At 53.7% G+C, this 19599-nt stretch overlaps 1 protein-coding gene across 2 annotated transcripts in view; it reads right to left on the bottom strand.

Annotated features, from left to right (window-relative positions):
• Window positions 1–19599, bottom strand: part of XPO6 (exportin 6) — a 1073945-nt gene that overhangs the window by 32208 nt on the left and 1022138 nt on the right. The window lies entirely within an intron of this gene.

The following is a 19599-nucleotide window of genomic DNA, read 5'->3' as shown; positions in this document are numbered from 1 at the left end:
TGATAAGTAGGACGCACAACGCCCATATCCTCAGTTGTAGTTTTTTCCCCCAGAACGTGTGCCACCAGTTTTCTGCCAGTCAGACACACAAGGCCTTGCTGAACTCAAGCTGCAATCGCAAAAGAAATTCTGCAGCGGGGAAGGTAGGGAGGGAGCGATATGGAATACGTCGTCGGACCATCCCATTGAAAGAACGTTACCAGGTAAGAAAGTAACTTGTTCTTCGAGGGGATTGGGTCCTCTGACGTATTCCATATCTATGACAGACTTCCAAAGCAGTACCAAGCAAGGAGGTGGGAAAAGAATTTGGAACACAAATGTAGCATGCCCAATCAAATTGCAGAATAAAGGACTGCCTTGCCAGAGGCCAGATCCTGCGCTCGAATGGAGCGTGTAGTGCCGTACAAAAGTATGTACTGAAGCCCAGGTGGCTGCATCACAGATGTGACGAATAGGAACACCCCTCTGCAGGGCAGTAGACGCAGCCACTCCCCTGGTAGAATGGGCCCGCAAGCCAGCCGGAGGGTCCTTATCCGCCAATCGGTAACACTCAGAGATAGCTAAAATAAGCCAACAAAGTCTGTTTCGTCACAGCTTGTCCCAAACGCTTTACAGTGTAACCAATGAAAAGTTGATCGTCCACTCTGACCCGGGACATGCGCAAAATCTAAAAGCTCAACGCTCTCCTAGGATCAAGCCTATGGAGCCTCTCCTCTTCCTTACCAGGATGTGGAGGAGGATAGAACGCCGGAAGAACAACCTTCTGGCTCAAATGAAATTCCGAAACCACCTTCGGAAGAAAAGAAGGACGAACTCTAAGGACAACCCTGTCCTTATGATATGATATGATATATGGCATTTGTAACGCGCCTATACACAAGTGTTTCAAGGCGCGACGAGGCAGGGAAGGGGGACAAGGGGAGACAGACAAACGATCCTACTAGGCCAGGTGTCATTCAGATCGCGCAAGTGCATGGGTAGGGGGGGACGGGAAAAGTGCAAGGGGGAAAGGCAGAGGGGAAAGTGCCGTACAAAGTGATTAGTAAATACAAGATAAATAATAAGGGCCAGCTGGTGGCAAGTGCAGGATAAGTGCAGACTAGTGCTGGGAGGGGGGGCTGTAGGGATACAGAGACAGTCCCTTAGTGCGGGGGTTGCCAGGGAGGCAGTGCAGGGGAGAGTGGCTGGGCCAAGGGGAGAGTGGCTTGGCGAGTGGCCCAGTTGCTGATTCAGTACAGTTTCAGTGATTTAGCAGGGAAGAGGGGGAGAGAAAGCAGAAGCAAAGAGGAAGGTTTTGAGGTGCTTCCGGAACCGGAGATGGTTCTCCTCAAGTTTCAGGGAGGCAGGAAGGCTGTTCCAGAGGGAAGCCCCTGCTGCGGAGAGAGATCTCCCCCCCAACTCGTGGCTTGGAGAAGCGGCTGACCCTGAGGGAGTTGGAGGCGGATGAGCGAAGAGCTCGGGAAGGAAGATATTTAAGAAGAGAGAGTTGAAGGTATTTTGGCCCAAGGCCCCAGAAGGCCTTGTGGACAATGCAGAGGGTTTTGAACTTAATCCTCGCAGCCACAGGGAGCCAGTGTAGCGATTTCAGTCCTGGAGAGATACGGTCCCTGGGCTTGAGGCCAAGGACAAGTCTCACAGTCCTGTTCTGGATGGGTTGCAGCGGGCGGAGAGTAGAGGCAGGCAGATTTAGATAGAGGCGGTTACATTAGTCCAGCTTCGAGAGAACCAGGGCTCTGGAGACAGTGAAACACAGTGAAGGGTGGCTTAACTAAAAGTGCCTGTAACTCACTCTCTGCGAGCGGAAGTAACCACAACCAAAAACACAGTTTTCAGAGTTAACAGTCTCAAAGGGCAAGAATGCAAAGGCTCAAACGGAGCACCCATAAGAAACTTAAGAACAAGGTTCAAATCCCAACCGGGCACCAGAAAAGGTGACGGAGGGAACACATTAGTGAGCCCTTTCTAAAACGGAGAAATTAAAGGAATCTTAAAATAGGAACATTCCTCAGACGAGCGCTTAAATATGGACAGCGCCGCCAGGTAACCTTTAATGGTCCCCACTTGCAAGCCCCTGTGGGCCAAGGAAAGCAAAAAAGACAGAACCGTGGGAATGTCACATTCAAAAGGATCCACATTCTTAACTCTGCACCAGTCGCAGAACTTTCTGCAACGGTATAGAGACTTTGTTGCCGGCCGCCTGGCCGAGAGCAACACCTCCATCACGTCTTCAGGGAGGTCCCAATCCTTATACCTCAACCTTTCAGAAGCCAAGCGTGAAGGTTGAGGGATCTGACCTCTGGATGGAGAACCTGACCCCCCTCCCGTGAGAGCAGATCGTCTCGGTAGGGAAGACTACGTGGAGGGCAGATGGACAAGTCGAGAAGGTCCGGGTACCACGTCCTCCGGGCCCACGCCGGAGCAATGAGGATCATCCGGGAACCGAACCTCCGTAACCTCCGCAGTACTTGCAGGATGACGGGGACTGGAGGAAACACGTACAGCAGTGGGAATGACTACTCCACCACGAACGCGTCTCCTAAGGCTCCTTTTGGAGGAAATTCCCGCAAGCAGAACCTTTCGCACTTCCGGTTGACACTGAAGGCGAAGAGATCCACTTGAGGGGTCCCAAAAAAAGGGCGAAGATCTCCAGGAGAATCTCCTGAGCCAGCTCCCACTCGTGAGAGATCGTGCTCTGCCTGCTCAGAGCGTCCGCCATATCGTTGTCGTCTCCGGCCAGATGAACAGCCGAGATCGAAACTTCCTGCTGGATGGCTCAGAACTCGAGCTGCATCGCCTCCCTGCACAGAGGAAGTGACCCTACCCCCCCACCCCCCTTTTGTTGAGGTAGTGCATGGCCACCGTGTTGTCCGTTAGAATCAGGACACTCTTTCCCCACACAGTCGGCAGAAAAGCCTTCAGGGCAAGCCTGACGGACCTCAGCTTGAACAGTTTGATATGGAGTCTGGACTCCGACGGAGACCAACGACCGTTGTCAACTCGTTGGCATGAGCTCCCCATCCCGTGATGGATGCGTCCGTCACGATCGTCACCTCCGGCCAGGGCAGCCAAAATGGGGCCCCCTTCATCAGATTGCCTTCGACGGCCCACCACAGAAGGTCCTGGGTGACCGAGGGCGGCACCTGAACAGGGTCCGACAGCCTGCCGGAGGACAGACCACTGGAGCTTGAGTGCCAACTGCAAAGATCTCATCCTCAGAGGAGCCTCTGGCACCAGAAGAATGCAAGATGCTATGAGGCCGAGCAGTCACAAGAACTCGGACGCTGGGAGATTCTGGGCAAGTTGGAACTTGTGCACCATCTGCTGAATGTGAAGAGCCCTCACCTGGGGAGGAAAACACTGCCCCAGGAATGTGTCGAGCACTGCTCCGATGTACTGGAGCTGCTGCGCTGGTGTCAAATGGGACTTCTTTAAATTGAGGGAGAAGCCCAGCTTGTGAAGGGAGTGGCAGGTGACGGACAGATGACCCAGGACTTGCTCGGGAGAGCTACCCCTGATCAACCAATCGTCCAGGTAGGGGTAGACGTGAATCCCCCCTTTCCTGAGATGCGCTGCCACCAACACCATGAGCTTGGGGCGGAGGTCAATCCGAACGGCAGGACCCGAAACTGAAAGTGCAAGTCGCCAACCATGAACCTCAGGTACTTCTTGTGCTTGGGATGGATCAGCACATGGAAGTAAGCGTCCTTGAGGTCGAGAGACACCAACCAGTCCTGAAGTTGAAGGGCCTGGAGGACTTGAAAGAGAGTAACCATCTTGAACTTGTCCTTCCTGAGGAGTTTGTTCGAACCGCGCAAGTCCATGATGGGTCTCAATCCCCCGTCTTTCTTCGAAATAAAAAAATAAGGGGAATACCATCCCTTGTTCCTCTCCGCTACAGGCACCAGTTCTATGGCGCCTTTCTCCAGCATGGCTTGAATTTACTGCGAAAGGAGCGGATCCAGACTCTTAAAACTGCTAGCTCCTCTCGCTTTACTGAAGGACGAGTAATAGCGAAAGGAACCTCCCCTCCATTGCTGTCCCCTAGGACGAAAAGGCAGAGGTTGTCGAACTGCAGCGCCCAACGACTTTGCTGCAGCTTTGTAGGTCTGCAAACTCTCAAGGCTCTCGTCAGCCTTGCTGCCAAAAAGATGTTCACCGTCAAAGGGCATGTTGAGGAGCCGGGACTGCACATCAGTAGCGAACCCAGACTTCCGCAACCACGCAAACCTGCGTATTACGGTGCTCGCCGCCATGGACCGGCTGACACAATCTGCCATGTCCAAACCCGACTGAACGGCCTCACACATGGCATCCTTGCCATCCTGAACCATAGCAAGGAAACCATCCCGTTTGTCCCCTTCGGGAATATGTTCAGCCGCTAATGCAACACAGTTCCACAGAGTGTGTGTGAAACGAGACAAGGCACATATGGAGTTGGCCGCCTGAAGCGCCATACCCCCTGAAGAAAACACTTTCTTCGCCCAGCCATCAAAACATTTGTCGTCCCTATCCGGAGGGATGGTAGGATACGACGCCTGTTTTGCCGGGGCTGTAGCCGCCTGCACCACCAAACTCACCGGAGTGGGGTGCCTGGACAAGTAGCAGGGGTCGCTACTGGCTGGACGGTATTTTCGCGACAAAGACTTGCCCACTGCCGGGAGACTCTCCGGAGCAGTCCAAGCCGCCGCTACCCTTCTCTGCAGAGCCATATGAAACAGCAATACCGGGTCAGTGGGGGGACCAAGATCAAGGATGTCCGTGAGATCATCCTGAACGAACTCCCCTGGGGGAGCCGACCAACCCAAGTACTCGGTGACCCGTGAAATAAGGTGCCGATATGAAGAATCGGCATGAGTGCCAGGCTCCGGCCTACAAAACTCCACCTCCGGAGAGGTGTCCAGTCCACTGGCATTATGCAGTGACTGCCTCAGGTCATCAAACTGGATATGGCCCGAGATAAGCTCATCCGGTACAGGAACCGGAACCAAGCCTTCATCAGAGCTTTCATCACCCTCTGAAATGTACTCCAGGCGGTGAGAGGAAGACATCTGGGGACCAAAGCTGTGCCTGACCTTAGCCAGAGCCTTTCTAGGGGCTAACCCTGTGCCACGGGGCCCCTCCGACACCACCGCCTCGAAAGGCGTCGAGAGAATCGGCGTCGATGTCAGCTGCAGCGCCGCCAGCATCGACGGCGTCGACACAGGCCTCGAAGCCGGAGCTCCGAGCGGGTCTCTCGACGACCTAGGCGCCGTCAGCATTGACGACCCTCTCGGAGGCGGAGCCTCGAGAGAAATCGATGACCTCGGCGCCACAGGCGTCGACGTCTTCTTCGAAGACGGCATAGGATCACGCGGTCTCGAGTGTGTCGAGGACCGGGACCTGGAATGGGCATGGCGAGAACAGCTACCCTTGTCCGAGCGGGACCTCTCCCACGAGCCGTGCCAAGCACCCAAGCCCAAAGGCATACGAGCGGTGTCTCTCGACCAGTGCCGACCGACCCCACTCGGAGGCACGGACGGACCGGTGCCCTGCGATTCAAGAATCGCTAGCATCTGCTTCCCGAAGGAAGCCCATTCCTCCGGTGTCGCTTGCATGGTGGGATAAGCGACCCGCCGACGGGTGGAGTCCTCAGAAGAGGACGGGGAAGGCAACCGATGCCGGCGCTTCCGGGAATGCCTTAAAGAGGCGGAGGAGTGGCGAGACCGACTCCTGGAAGGAGACCCACTGGACTTCCGACGATGACGCGGAGAGTCCCCTCTAGAGTCATCCGTCGAAAGCCCCATATATCTCGACTTCCGGGGCTTCGACTCCCGCCCTACCAACAGCTTCTTCTTGCGTTCCCGCAAGGTCTTGGCCATGAGCGACTGGCAGTCGACACAGTCGTCCTTATCGTGGGCCTCCCTGAGGCACCAAAGGTAGGCACTGTGCGAGTCCATGACCGACATCTTGGAACCACAGTCCCCGCATTTCTTGAAGCCCGGACGCGGGGTTGAAGATGAAGTAGACATCGCCACAAACAGGTCTTCACAAAAAACCGAACAGGTTCAACAAACCGAGAAGAAAACAGCAAACTCCAAAGAGTCGAGGCGTACCGAGATTCACGAAGGGAACACGTTCGCGGAAAAAACAGAACTGAGGCTATGGGCGTAGTGTGTCCTGCTTATCACATCGGGTGACGTCGGCTGTCGGAGGAGGTCCTCGGGGACGGTGCATCGACGCAGGACGCAGACGCCGAAGATTTTCCGAAGCAGCACAGCTGTGGACATTACCTGTCATAGATAGGGAATACGTTGGAGGACCCAATCCCCTTGAAAATAAGGTTTTTGTTTAAGGTAACAATCAGTCGAATCAGATTGCTTATATTTTGAGAGAGCAGCAACGGAAAGCAACCACCTTATTCTTTGTGATCGACCACAAGATTTAAAAATAAGTCAAAAAGGGTGCTTCTACGAAACATAATCTGATATAGAAGCACTGTTAAAGGCCACCCTAGTGAATTTGCCAGCTGTATTGCCTGTACAGCAACCATTCAGCATAACAAATCCGAAATTAGCTAGTAATTCATACCGTTTAATGCCTGTTCTGTTATAGGAAGGTTGTCTTAATTGGGAAGGAGGAATAACCTGGTTACTCACCGTAGTGACCACCTTACTCCTAGTCCATAGTCCCCTGTCCTCCATACTTCTGGGACATTCTTCCGTCCTGTGGGATGGGACCGGAGCACTTTGTAAAAGCATCCAAAAATGTTGCAAAAATGTTTTGTCCTGCCTCTCTTTTTGCACGGGGCCCGGCACGCAGCCGTGACCACGCCCATCTCGGCTCCGTCCCGTGCATCGCCCATCAGTCCTTTTCTATCGCTAGGTCAACGACCTCTTAGCAATAACAGAGGAACCTTATTAGAGAGGACGGCGGGCGGGCGTATGGAGGAAAGGGGACTATGGACTAGTAGTAAGCTGGTCACTACGGTGAGTAACCTGGTTATACGCCTATGTCCCGTGCCCTTTGCCCCATACTTATGGGAGATTCCCAAGCACTCCTTACAGGAACTATGGGTGGATGGAAAACCACTTACTGAAAAAGGTTCAACACAGCCTGACCAAACTGAGCATCAGATCTTGAGCTCATATCTAGACAATAATGCTTACAAAAAGCTGATAAGGAGGCCCAAGTAGCCGCCTTTGCGATGGTCTCCCAGGGGACATTTCTGAAAGGCAACCGCGGCTGCCTTGCCCCGCACCAGGTGTGCATGAATACCTTTAGGAGGCTTCAGCCCTTGGACGGTTTAAGACTCTGTAATGCAGGCAGCAATCCATCGAGAAATAGTCGCCTTAGAGGCCTGCTTACCTGGTGGGTTACCAAAGGTCACAAACAGTTGAGAAGAACTCCTAAGCTTGGATGTTCTGTTCAGATAGAACTTAAGAGCCCTTCTAACATCAAGACAATGCAGAACCCTTTCTGCCTCTGAGGCAGGGTTCGGAAAGAAGACCGGCAGGGAGATTGACTGGTTCAGATGGAACTCAGATACCACCTTCGGCAGGAAAGTAGGATTTGTCCGTAGGACCACCTTATCCTTGTGAAAGACAATGAAGGGATGCTCCATCGACAAAGCCTGGAGCTCACTCACACGCCTTGCAGAAGTAACGGCGACCAAAAAGGACACCTTCCACGACATGTACTTGAGGTCCACCGTAGCCAATGGTTAGAAAGGTTTATGGCACCGCGCCGTCAGGACCACATTTAGATCCCACTTCGGGTGCGGACTACGAATCAGAGGATAAAGGCGCATCAAGCCTGCAAAATGCCTCTTAACCACTGGGTTAGACAGAGAGAAAGAGCATTGGTCCGTAGAAAGGTAAGCGCAAACCGCCGAAAGAAGTTCTGCATGACAGAATGTGGAGGCCCGACTCTGCTAAGTAGGATACAAAGGACAGTACAGTGTCAATTGTAGCCCACCTTTGGTCCAACTGCTTGTTTAAACACCAATGACAGAACCTGAGCCATTTGCTTCTGACCTGGGACCTAGTCGAGGGTTTCCTGGCTGCCTGGATAATACGCATGTTATCCGCAGACAGGCCAAGATACTCTAAAGACTTGAACACAGGCACCATGCCGCCAAGCTGAGCGATTGTGGGAGGGGGTACCACAGCTGCTGTTCCCCCTGGTGAAGATCCGAGGGTCACCGGTTAACCTGATCGGCGGATACACCGACAGGTGTTGAAGTTCTGAGAACCAAAACCTGGCCGGCTACCACTGGGCTATGAGTAGAAGAGAACAGTTCACCGAGTTCTTCAATTTGCAAATCGTCCGGTGAACTAGAGGCAGAGGCGGGAAGGCATAAGCCCTCATGTTGTGCCATGGAATCTCGAGAACACCTCCCAGAGAGGAGGCTGCCAGCCCGCTTCTGGAGGCATACAGAGGAAGCTTCTTGTTTGCCATCATAGCAAAGAGGTCCACTTCCGGTGTACCTCAATGCAGGAAAATCCACGAGAGGACCTCCGCCTTCAACTCCCACTCAGAGCTGACCATTGTCCGCCGGCTGAGGGCATCTGCCGTGACATTCAGCTGGCCCGGGATGTGTACTGCAAGCAGCCAGACACCATGAAGAACCGCCCACTCCCAAATGTGGATGGACAGGTCAACAAGGGGGCGGGGGGAGTAGACTTGGTTCCCCCCTTGCTTGTTGATGTAATACATCGACACCACATTGTCTGTGCGGATACGGACCACTTTGTTGGCAATGATCGGTCTGAACGCCTTGAGCATTAGGAAAATCGCCAGAAGCTCCAGATTTATGGGAAGGAGCTTGTCCTGAGGCCACCAAAGATCCGAGACCTGAAAAAGGTCCAACGTCGCATCCCACCCCAGAAGGGAGGAGTCCGTTGTGACCGTTACCATCGTGGTTGGGTCCTGAATCCCCACCCCTACCGACAGGTTGCTGAAAGACGACCACAAGTCTAGGTCTTATCTCATGAAAGCCGGAATCGTTATCAACTTGGAGTCCGGATCAACAGCCTGAAGCCAAGAACTCCGAAGAGCCATCTGCGTCCGTCTCATTTTGAGATGGGCAAGAGGAAGAGCCAACACACACGAGGCCATAAGACCCAGAAGCCTCTGGAACCACCAGGCCGACATGCTCTCCGACTGCGCAAACATCTGACACATGGCCAACAGATCCGCCATTCTGTCCCCGGTCAGGTACACTCTGCAGTCGATCATGTTCCAGCGAAAACCCAGGAAAATCAAGCCCTGAGAGACCGTCATGGAAGATTTCCGCCAGTTCACCGACAGCCCAAGGTGGAACAGGAGCTGGAGGAGATCATGAAGATTGCAGGCGGCTTTCAAAGGGCACGGGCTGCGCAAGAGCCAGTCGACTAAATACGGATACACATGGATACCCTGCAGACGAAGATAGCCCGCGATCACCAGCTAAGGCCAAAGGAAGCACTCGAAATTGGAAGTGCTCCTCTCCCACAGAGAAGCAGAGATATCTCCTGTGTGGATTCCAAATCAGAATATGCATGTACGCAACCTGAAGGTCCACCACGGTAAGCCAATCGCCCATCTGCAAGGAGCACCGGATGTGGCCGGGCGTGATCATCTTGAACTTCTCTTGGGGTAGGAAAAGATTGAACTGGGAAAGGTCTAGGATGGTGCGCAGGCCAGCCTGGTTGGGTTTGGGCACCGTCAACAGCTGGGAGTAGAAGCCCTCCCCTCGTTCCCCAAGGGGAACGGGTTCCACAGCTCTGAGATCCAGAAGTTTCTGAATCTCGTCTTTTAGGGAGGACGACCCCGACTGCTGGAAAGGAGGGATGAAGGGTGGGGCAGGGGGTAAGGGTAAGCAGAAGCCCACCCGAGCGACTGACAAGACCCACCTGTCTTCGGTGATGGGCTGCCACGCCTCCCAATGAGACGCAATGCGTCCTCCCGCCGGGGTCTTGTGCGAATGCGGAGAACCCTCATTTTGTAGGCTTTGCTGCCGTTGCTGCCTCTGGCGGTTATTACCCGAAGGGGTATCCACTTTACGAGCTTTATGGTCTAGAAACCCTCTAATGCCAGAAGAGGGCCGGCTTTGCGATAACGGTCTCTGGGTCTTAAAATGAGTTTTAACCAGGACAGACAAGGACTTAGCTGTCTGGGTGCTGTCCTTCGCCTTGGTCAGTTCCTCATCTGTTTTAGAATGGAACAGCTCCTTACCGTCAAACGGAAGGTCCAACACCTTGTCCTGCACCTCCTTTGAAAATTTGGTGGCATGCAACCACGCCTGTCTGGAGGTATCAACTCCCAGCATAAGGCCCCGAGCTGAAGTGTCTATGTGGTGAGTTACAGCCTCCAGCAGATCCTGGGTCAAGAACTTGGCATCGGACAATCCCGCCTTAAAGTCTTCCAGCTTCTCGACCGGCATGAACTCCTCTAACTCCGACAGACCTTTCCACATCCTCATATTCGCCCCCACTAACACTACTTCTACATTGGCCTGCCGGAGCTGCACCACTGAGTTAGCGAAAATCTTCCTCCCAGGGGAGTCGAGGAGCTTGTCCTCCTTCCCCAGAACCTGAATAGCCGTCGTAGAAGTGGATGCTGCAGGCCTGGACTGTAAAGTGGCCACAGCCACCACTGTGGAGGAGGGGGCGGACAAGACGACAGAGCCACCTCTTCTGAAGAATGCAGCCTGTTTCGCACATCAATTTTCTTATTGACGAAAAGTCCATAGTGTGGCTTTTCCCAGACCCTACGGACCTCAGCCAAAACGTCCTTCTGCAAGAACAGGCCGGTACGCTCCAAAGGAGACAGGGTGAATGCCCCAGAAAGTACACCCTCCTGCGGAGCGGGTGCCTCGGGCACCGGAACATCCAAAAAAGCACATGTCCAGTACCTGGTCATGAAAAGCTCTAAGAGCGGGGCAGGTCCTTGTTGTCCTGATCGCCCTGCGCCTCATCCGACAGGTCAGGATCCTGCTGAACCGCGTTAGGCACTGCCTTGTCCACAAGGGACAATGGGGGCAATGGCGGAAGGGTCGGGGGAGGCACCGTAGGTAAGGGCGGGTGGAGGCGCAGGTGGGCATATCTCCCTAAAAAGCCCCTTGAAATATTCCCTCATGGGGTCGGTACGCATGAGCATCTGAAATTTGCCGAAAAAGGAGTCCTCCGGGGACTATTTTGGAGCTACCGGAGGAGGCCTCTCATGAGGAGGATAATTCCAGGGACGCAACGGGGAGGGTTGCCACACAGGGCCATCCCCCTTAGTGTCCACAAAGCTGCTGACCCCACAGGCAACGAAACATTGTGCGGAAGGGGCATCCGAGCATTCCAGTCGTAAACTGGACGAAAAGGATGCGCACAAGGAATTTTATGTTCACCCACAGAACCAAGCCATACACCCGAGGCCGATGGCGTAGTTGTAGGGGAAGTGCCCAAAATGGCCGCCGTGGTCGTGGCCGGAACGGCCGCCATTTTACCGTCACCTCAGGGGGACTGCGGCACGTGAGGAAGTGAGGCAGGGGTCCCCGTTGATGGATTAGGGGTCTTAACTTTAGCCTTTACGCAAGGAACCTCGGCAGAGCCAGTACTATGAGGGCTGGAATGTTTCTGCGACATACCAATAGCCAAATTAGCCTTATCGGGTAGGACCTCGGTGCTGCCGGTAAAGGAAGAACTTTCCTTCTTTGCCTCCTCAACAGTTCTGGCATCGCCACAAGAGCGGGAACGGTGAGAAACAACTTTCACCGATAAGGCCTTGCCAGGCCACTCAGAAATGTTGGTAACTTTAGCCTCTGTATGAGGAACCTCGGACCCAGGTCCAGTAACAGCCTTACAAGCGCAGGCCTCGAACATCTGTTCGGTAACACCAAGCCCGACCAAAGCCTCGGGGCGCACCATGGTTTTATTTTTGAGGGAAGCCGATAAAGAGGCCTCAGAGCTAGCTCCGGTACCCCACGACTCAGTAGAACTGGGTCTGCAAGCCGCCCCCCACAGGAGGGGCCTCGGAGTGTACTCCGGTATCCACAGGCCCCTTACGGAGACCCTCGGAGAAAACTCTGGTACAATTTTGAGGCCCAGAAGGCACCTCAGGGAAATCCCCGGTGACAGAGCACCTAATGCTCCTCCCGGCCGGGGTGCTCTAAAAAGTAAAGAATTTACCGGGCGTTTCTTCTTTTCGTCGATTAAAGCTTGAAAATGCAAGGGAGGGGCATGTCGAAACATCTGCTCCCAGCGTTCCAACCGACGTTGAAGTACCTGGACCGAAAAGGGAATCACAGTAAAAAAAGGAGTCCCAACGGTGGTCCGGACCCAAACACTCGAGACAAAGAGGATGGGGGTCCGCCCTCACGAAGCGTCAGTGACACGATGAACAATCTGGAAAGTCTAGTTTGAACGACAGACAGACAAGTACACGATCGCTAGTGAGAGCCAGAGAGGAAAAAAGGGAAGAAAATCTTCCACGGATCCAGCGCCGAACGAGCGGAGAAAAGGACTGATGGACGATGCGGAGCTGAGATGGGCGAGGTTACGGCCGCGTGCCAGGCCCCACGCAGAAAGAGAGGAAGGACAAAACATGTTTTGCAAAATTTTTGGATGCTTTTTACATAGTGCTCCAGTCCCGTCCCATAGGACGGAGGAATGTCCCATAAGTATGGAGGAAAGATGACGGGAGGTAGGAGTATGTTGAATTCTATCTCAAGATCTAGTCCCCCAAAGTAGAGTGAGTCGAGGGGATTTTAGAATTAAAATCTAAAATAATGACAGAAATATTATTGGCATAGAGGTCAATATTCAGCAAATCTCTCACTGTATTCCTAATACCTGCACTCAATTTTAAACCTGAAGGATGTGGTAAACCAGAAGGAGGAGACGGACCAATAAGTGGCACTTATGCAAGTTTATTCAAATAATAAACAAAAGGCCTATCTATCCATAGTAAATTAAAGTTACTCACCGTAGTTAGAGTACTCATAGTCCATAGTCCCCTTCCCCCATCCTTGTGGGCGTCCCCCAACATGGGGACGGTACCGGAACCTTTTGGCAGCGAAAAATTGAGCTTCCCTGTTATATTTAGTATAGCGCATTGGGACGCAGCATTGGGTGTGGTAAGGTCCCACCGAGGCACCGCTTTCTGGCGCCTCATTCGAGTCCCCTTTGAACACATTGGACGCTTAGCTACCTGGCTATTCTTAGTAGATTTTAGCCCTTGGCATATTAGCGGGGGAAGGTGGGTGAGACATATGGAGGAAAGGGGACTAGGAGTACTCTAGTCACTACAGAGAGTAACTTTAATTACTTCTACGTCCCGTCCCCTTCACTCCATCATTGTGGGCGATTACACCGAACAAGAACATAGGGTGGAGCTGTGATATATCTAGGATGAAGCGAAAAGTTTCCTCAGAACCGCCTGCCTCAACTCTGCATTGTGCCTGGAGCTGGTGTCCAGGGAATAGTGCCTACAGAAGGCCGACAGAGTGGCACAAGTAGCCGCTTTGCTGATGACATCCCAAGAAGCATGTCTCTGAAATGTGACAGCGGTGGCCTTTGCTCTGACCGAATGGGCATGAATTCCCTCAGGAACAGGTTTGCCCATGGCCGTGTATGCCTCCAAAATGGCCTGAACCATCAAACCTGCAATGGAACCCTTGGAAGCCTGAAAGCCGGGTGAGGAGCGCCCAAAAGTCACAAACAATGCCTCAGACCTCCTGAAGGATTTCGCCTGAGATGGAGAAAACTTGAGTACCCTCCTGAGGTCCAAGGAATGGAGGGCACTCTGCTTCAGACTACGGGTTCGGGAAGAACAGCGGCAGGCAGATCTCTTGATTCAAATGAAATGGGCAGACCACCTTGGGCAAGAAATTTGCCATATATGTGCAGCAGGTATCCAGCTGGACTCCAGAACCAGCCAGGTGCGCAGAGGAAGCCAATACGTCACCCAGAGGACAGGAGACAGGGACCAGCCCCTTGTTGCGTGCCCAATGGCAGAACCTAGTCCATTTTCTCTTATACTGGGACCCAGTAGAGGGCCTTCTGGCCTGCTGAATGATGTCCCAGTTGTTCTCTAAAAAATAAATTATCAGGACCCTGGCCGCCAGGGCCAGCTTGGCTAGGTCTGAATGTTACACTGTCATGCTGCGTCACGAAGCCCCTTCTGGGGATCGGAAGATGGATGGGACCCTGGGAGTACAACCACAGCAGATCCGAAAACCAGGGTCTCAAAGGCCACTGTGGGGGGGGGGTAACCAGGATGAGGATGCAACCCACTGAAGCCCGGAACTTGCAGAGAGTCAGTTGGAGCAGATGGGTGGGCGGGAACGCATAACACCTGTGGCCATGCCAACCGATCTGGAAGGTGGCTTCCAGAGGCCCGTGACCTGCCCGTGATGTAAACTGGGGGCAGTTGGCATTCTGAAGGAATGCGAACAAATCCAGGTCTGAGCGCCCCCAACGCAGGAACAGCGGCAGCAATGAGCCGTTGCGCAACTCCCATTCATAGGTGATGCACCCCAAGAGACTCAGCTGGTCTGCTTCTACATTGCTGTCCCATGGCAGGTGGACTGCCGAAATCCTAATCCTCTCCATAAGGGCCCATTCCCAGATCGAAAACACCTTCATGCATAGGAGAGGGAGAACGGGTGCCACCCTGCTCGTTCAGTTAAAGCATTGTGGTAGAATTGTCCGTCCTGACCAGAACCGACTGATTAGGGGCAAAAACGCCTTGAGGGCCAGGCTCACTGCCTGCTGCTCGAGCCGATTGTTATGAAGCCGTGAATCGCACAGCCCGCCAGAGTAGCCCCCCCCCCCAACCCAAAAGAGAGAAGTCCTTTTGTCACCACCAAGGAAGGCTTTGGACGGATGAAGGGGGCTCCCACTGAAACATTGCTATCTGCCATCAGACAAGATTGGGCAAAAGGAGCAGTGGAATTGGAATCATGTCAGACTGAGACCCAGTCTCCTATCCAAATTGGCTGCCAGGTGGAGCTGGAGGCGCCTCATCTTGAGACAGGCGTGCTGTACAGTCAGTATGCATGAGGCCCAGAATGTCGAGGTGGTCTAAATGGGCCAGAAAGTGTCCCACCACTTTGCGGAGGGACATCAGCCTCTTGGGCGTAGCAAACACCTGCTGAACGGTAGTGTTCCAATGTGCCCCTAGGAAGACCAGATCCTGAGAAGGGCATAACTGAGATTTCCTCAAGATGAGGGAAAATCCCAGATGATGAAGGGTATTTGTCAATCTCTGGCATGAGAGCACCACCGCTTTGGGTGATCCTGCCCTCACCAACCAGTTGTCCAGATAAGGGAGAAGGCCCGCCACTGCATTCATCAATTTCGTGAAGACACGAGGGGCCGAGTTCAGGCCGAGAGGCAGCACTTTGTACTGGAGGTGGTACGACAATCGTGAACTGGAGAAACTTCCGATGTGGTCGATATATGAGTGCATGCAGGTACGTATCCTTGAGGTCCAGGGAACACATCCAGTCTCCTGCACACAGATGTGGGCAGGAGTAATCATCTTGAAGCGTTCCAGCGCTAAAGACAGTTAGAAATGACAAGTCCAGGACTACCCTGATGAAGAGGAGGAGGAAAAGAAGATGGCAGAGGCAGATGAAGGCGAAGGCTGAAGCCTGTGGAGATCACAGATAGGAGCCACTGTTTGCTGAAAAGATGTTTCCAGGTGTCCTGGAACAGAGCAAACGGTCCCCCCACAGGCGAGCTGTGTTCCCCGACATCACTGCTTCTTGGCATCAGAAGAGGGGCTGAGGGACGGAGCAGAAAAACTAGTGCAAAGTCCTTCTGCTGTCGTTGGGCGACCTGGCAGGCCTCTGGGTACCTCAGTCCCTGAACCCCTTGAAGCCAGAGAATGTTCAGGGTTTAAACTGTCTCCTACCCTTTGACTGAGGGAATGATTTCTGACCTGGCTTTGTCACGATGGCCAAGGACTTGGCGGTCTGGGTGGATGGTTTCTTCTTCGTCAAATGTCATCGGTGGACAAATGAAAAAGGTTCACACCCTCGAAGGGCAGATCTAGGATCTAGAATGCGCTCCCGCACGTTAGATGAAAACTTTGTGGCGTGCATCCACGCTCTCCTTCTCATCTTGACCCCAAGAGACAGCTCTATGCTGGCTGCGTTGCTGTGGGAGACCGGGCAATGGCCCAGGCTTGTTTGTCCAAAGGGAGGTTGGGCAGAAATTCCCTGAGCTCCCGCCACAGCTTCTGGTTAGCAGCAGCCAATATGGCATCTGCGATGGCCTGCCGCAGATGCAGTCCTGAGATAGAGTAACAGCGCTTTCCCAAGGACCCTTAGAGAGAGAACTGGAGGTGGCTCCCGTGGCGGAAGACGAAGACGATGGTTTAGAATAAAGCGAGGCCATGGCCACCACAGAGTAATGGGGCTGTGGGTGGGAGACAAGGAGGATTGGCTCCCAGTCTGTCAGCCTGAACCGGTTGTCCATCTTCTTGTTCATCTGGGTGTTGGCCCTGGGCTTCTTCCAGACCTTACTGTGCCACCTGCAGACCGGTGTGCGCTTTCCCCAAGACCTCTGCAAGCATCCCAGAACACTGCCAGGCCTTGAAGACGGTTATGAAAGGCCCTGAAGACTTATGAAAAGCCATAACGGATGCCAAGGGCTCGTCATCCTGGGCGTCATCACCCTCCCTTTTTGCACAGGCTGAGGGTAATCCAGGCCCTGGGACACAGGTCCTGGAGGCCTCCTCCCCTCCCAGGTCCAGAGCCACAGACAAGTCCAACGGCTATTGAGGGCGAACTGTTGGTGGTACAGAAGGTGGAGGGGTCGGTACGACCGGTAGGGCCAGCATCAGTGGAGGGACCAGCAACGGAGCACCAGTGGAACGAGGGCAGCATCCAGGGGAGGGGGCCAAAGTGGCACCGTCTGGGGGATGACCTTCACAACGTCCTTTAGGATTACCTTCATTTGAGAGGAAAGCACGAGGAAGAGGAAGTGTTCTAAGAAGCAGTGCTCACTAGCCGCCGGGTCCCTAGGGGCACTGCCATCCGAGGTGCTCGGTCTCTCCGCTCCTGGTCAAAGCGCTGTGGCGCCTGGTGCGTGTAGCTATAAGTCTGTGATGGGTAGATGTACTCCTGAGGGAACCAAAAACCTGCACAGTAGGATCTGCTGTCGCTTCCAGAGGGTAGGGGGCTGGAATCATGCTGAAAAGTCCACTCGATGGGCAAAAGCACTGGCTGGCCCTGAGCCGGATCCAAGATGGCCGCTTGCCTGGCAGTCTCTGCCACGCAACGCTCCGTCATTTTGAAACCTTACGCCACGCGCTGGGAGAGAGGGCGCAAGGCTCTGAGCCAGGAGAGGCCTCAGATACGGGACGATACAGCTTGGGTCTTGCACCGAAGTAGAGACGTCGACCTCTGAGATCCCTCTGGAAGGCGCTGAGCCCTCAGCCGGATGGCCGGTTTTCAAACTGCCCTGGGTGACTGCCTCAGAGCGAACTCCGGTTGGCTGGGAGCCCTCGGCACCTGTGCCGGTAGCCGTGCTGGATCTAGGCGAGGAACGACTCTTGGGGGTGGTACTCAACAATCCCTTACCCCCTGGGGTAGAAGAAGAGGACAAACCTGATTGTTCTTCTGTGGACAGCCTGGTAGGGCGCCTGAGCACCTCAGCCTGGGGGCCGGTAGCCTGGAAGGCCTCAGGAAGGCCTCAGGTCTGTCTGCCGATTGCCCAGAAGAGGCCCCGGGCCCCTCAGCTTGGGAGCCAGTTGCCTTAGAGGCCTTGGGCTTGCCAGAACATGACTGCGAAGAACCCCGATCCGTGGGAACCCAGAGGAAGGAGTCTCTGCGCTGTGGAGCTGTGCTGAACAGTGTCTACTTTGTCTTGACGAGAGGTCCGAGAGACAAAGTCCTTAAGTGGGGTGGGGAAGAAGTGTGGAAGATCTCCCTCCACTGCGACATACTATTCTTCGATGCCCCGTGACAGAGTGCGCTGCAGGCTGCACATGAGTCCCAGAGGTGGCCGGGTCCTAAACACTCAAAAAGTCTCTGCACTGGCTGCTAGGCCCAACACCGTCCGTGTGGAAAAAGGGACTGAGGTGAGGTGCCAGAGTCTCGTGAGGATAGGTCAGGGGCAGCGTGCTCGCATTGGAAGCAAGACCACACGAAGCAACACAGGTTCGATCCCAGGGCCCGTGCTTAGAAACCTCTGTGTATTAAGCGCGTTATAAATAACCAATCATATATCATTCACACGCCCAAGGCCACGCCCTCGTGTGCTAAACTACATTTTTTTTAAAAACTTGTTTATTTTTGATCAGCGCACAGGAGAACAATGCATTGCAGATATTTAAGTACTTGCAACTTATTAAGCCATATTTTCACATTCCCTTAAGCTTTCCCACCACCCTCGACCCCTTGATCGCCGTCAAGTCCTTGCTCCTCCGATCGTTGGACCGGTTCCTTGTCCTCTGCTAGCAGGGCATTCACCACGGAGCGTGGCTTATATGTTAGTGCTGGGTAGCTCTGGTCGTAGTCTATCACGGGTGACCAAATGTTTGTGAAGCGGTGAAGAAGACCCCGGTTTGCCGCCGTGATTTTTTCCGCTATGAAGATGTCCCAGAGTTTTGGCCACTACAGGATCATTAGGGGGCCCTCCAGGGATTTCCAGGTTCTCGCCACTGTGATCTTAGCGGCTAGGAGCAGCTGTGTTATGAGGGCCGCCTTCTTACCAGATCTCGGATATATGCCTGGGATCGGGACTCCTAGCAAAATAGGTTCTGGCTCCAACGGCAGCGTTATCTGGGTAATGTCTGCTATGGTGGCTATGCATTGGGACCAGAAGTTCGTCACCACCGGGCATGTTCACCACATATGCAGGTAAGAGCCCGGGAGGCCGCAGCAGCGCCAACATAGGGGGTCCAGGGCCTGATTGAAGTGATGCAATCGGAGCGGCGGGTAGTACCACCTTAAAAGTAGTTTATTCGCGCACTCTCAGTTGGTGATGCAGAAGGGGGGACGAATTAGTTCTTGACCAAATGTCTGCCCAGCACTGGTCCTGTATCGGGTGTCCTAAATCTGCTTCCCACTGTGGCATATAAGTCGCTTTAGCAACAAGAAAGTTTGTCTGCAATAGTCTATATAGCGTCGAGATTCGCCCTCGGTTCGGTGGATCTGCTGCTGTCAGCTCGATGGGATCTAGTTCTTGTGTGGCCGCTAAGCGGGTCAGTGGGTGTGAGCACCAATGTCGTATTTGGGCATATGAGAACCTATCAGATTCCACTAGGCGAAAAGTGCTCTTACATTGTTCGAAGGTCAGCGGTTGGTTCCCCTCAAATAGTTGACCCAAGGAACTAAGACCCCCGGCGATCCAATTTTTAAAGTTCGAGGGGCAGGCTCCCGGTGAGAAGGCTGGGTTCTAAAACACTGGGGCGGACAGGCTTAAGTCTCTCGGGATGCCTCTATATTTACGCGCCCACTCCCATGCTTTTAAGGTGTGTTTAGTGGAGGACAAGGTAGCTGGTCATGTCCTCCGCAGGGAGGCAGGCAGATGCAGTAGAAAGCAGAGGGGAAGGGGTAAGCAAGATTGTTCAATCTCTGCCCATTTTGGGCACCTCGAGGTGATAGTCCAATCTCGAGTGTGAGCTATCTGCGCAGCT

The sequence above is a fragment of the Ambystoma mexicanum genome, chromosome 2q (assembly GCF_040938575.1).
Source record: "Ambystoma mexicanum isolate Mex_15411 chromosome 2q, UKY_AmexF1_1, whole genome shotgun sequence".
NCBI classification, from domain to species: Eukaryota; Metazoa; Chordata; class Amphibia; order Caudata; family Ambystomatidae; genus Ambystoma; species Ambystoma mexicanum.
Note: the sequence above shows the minus strand (reverse complement) of the source record. Positions and strands in the feature narration are given on the sequence as shown.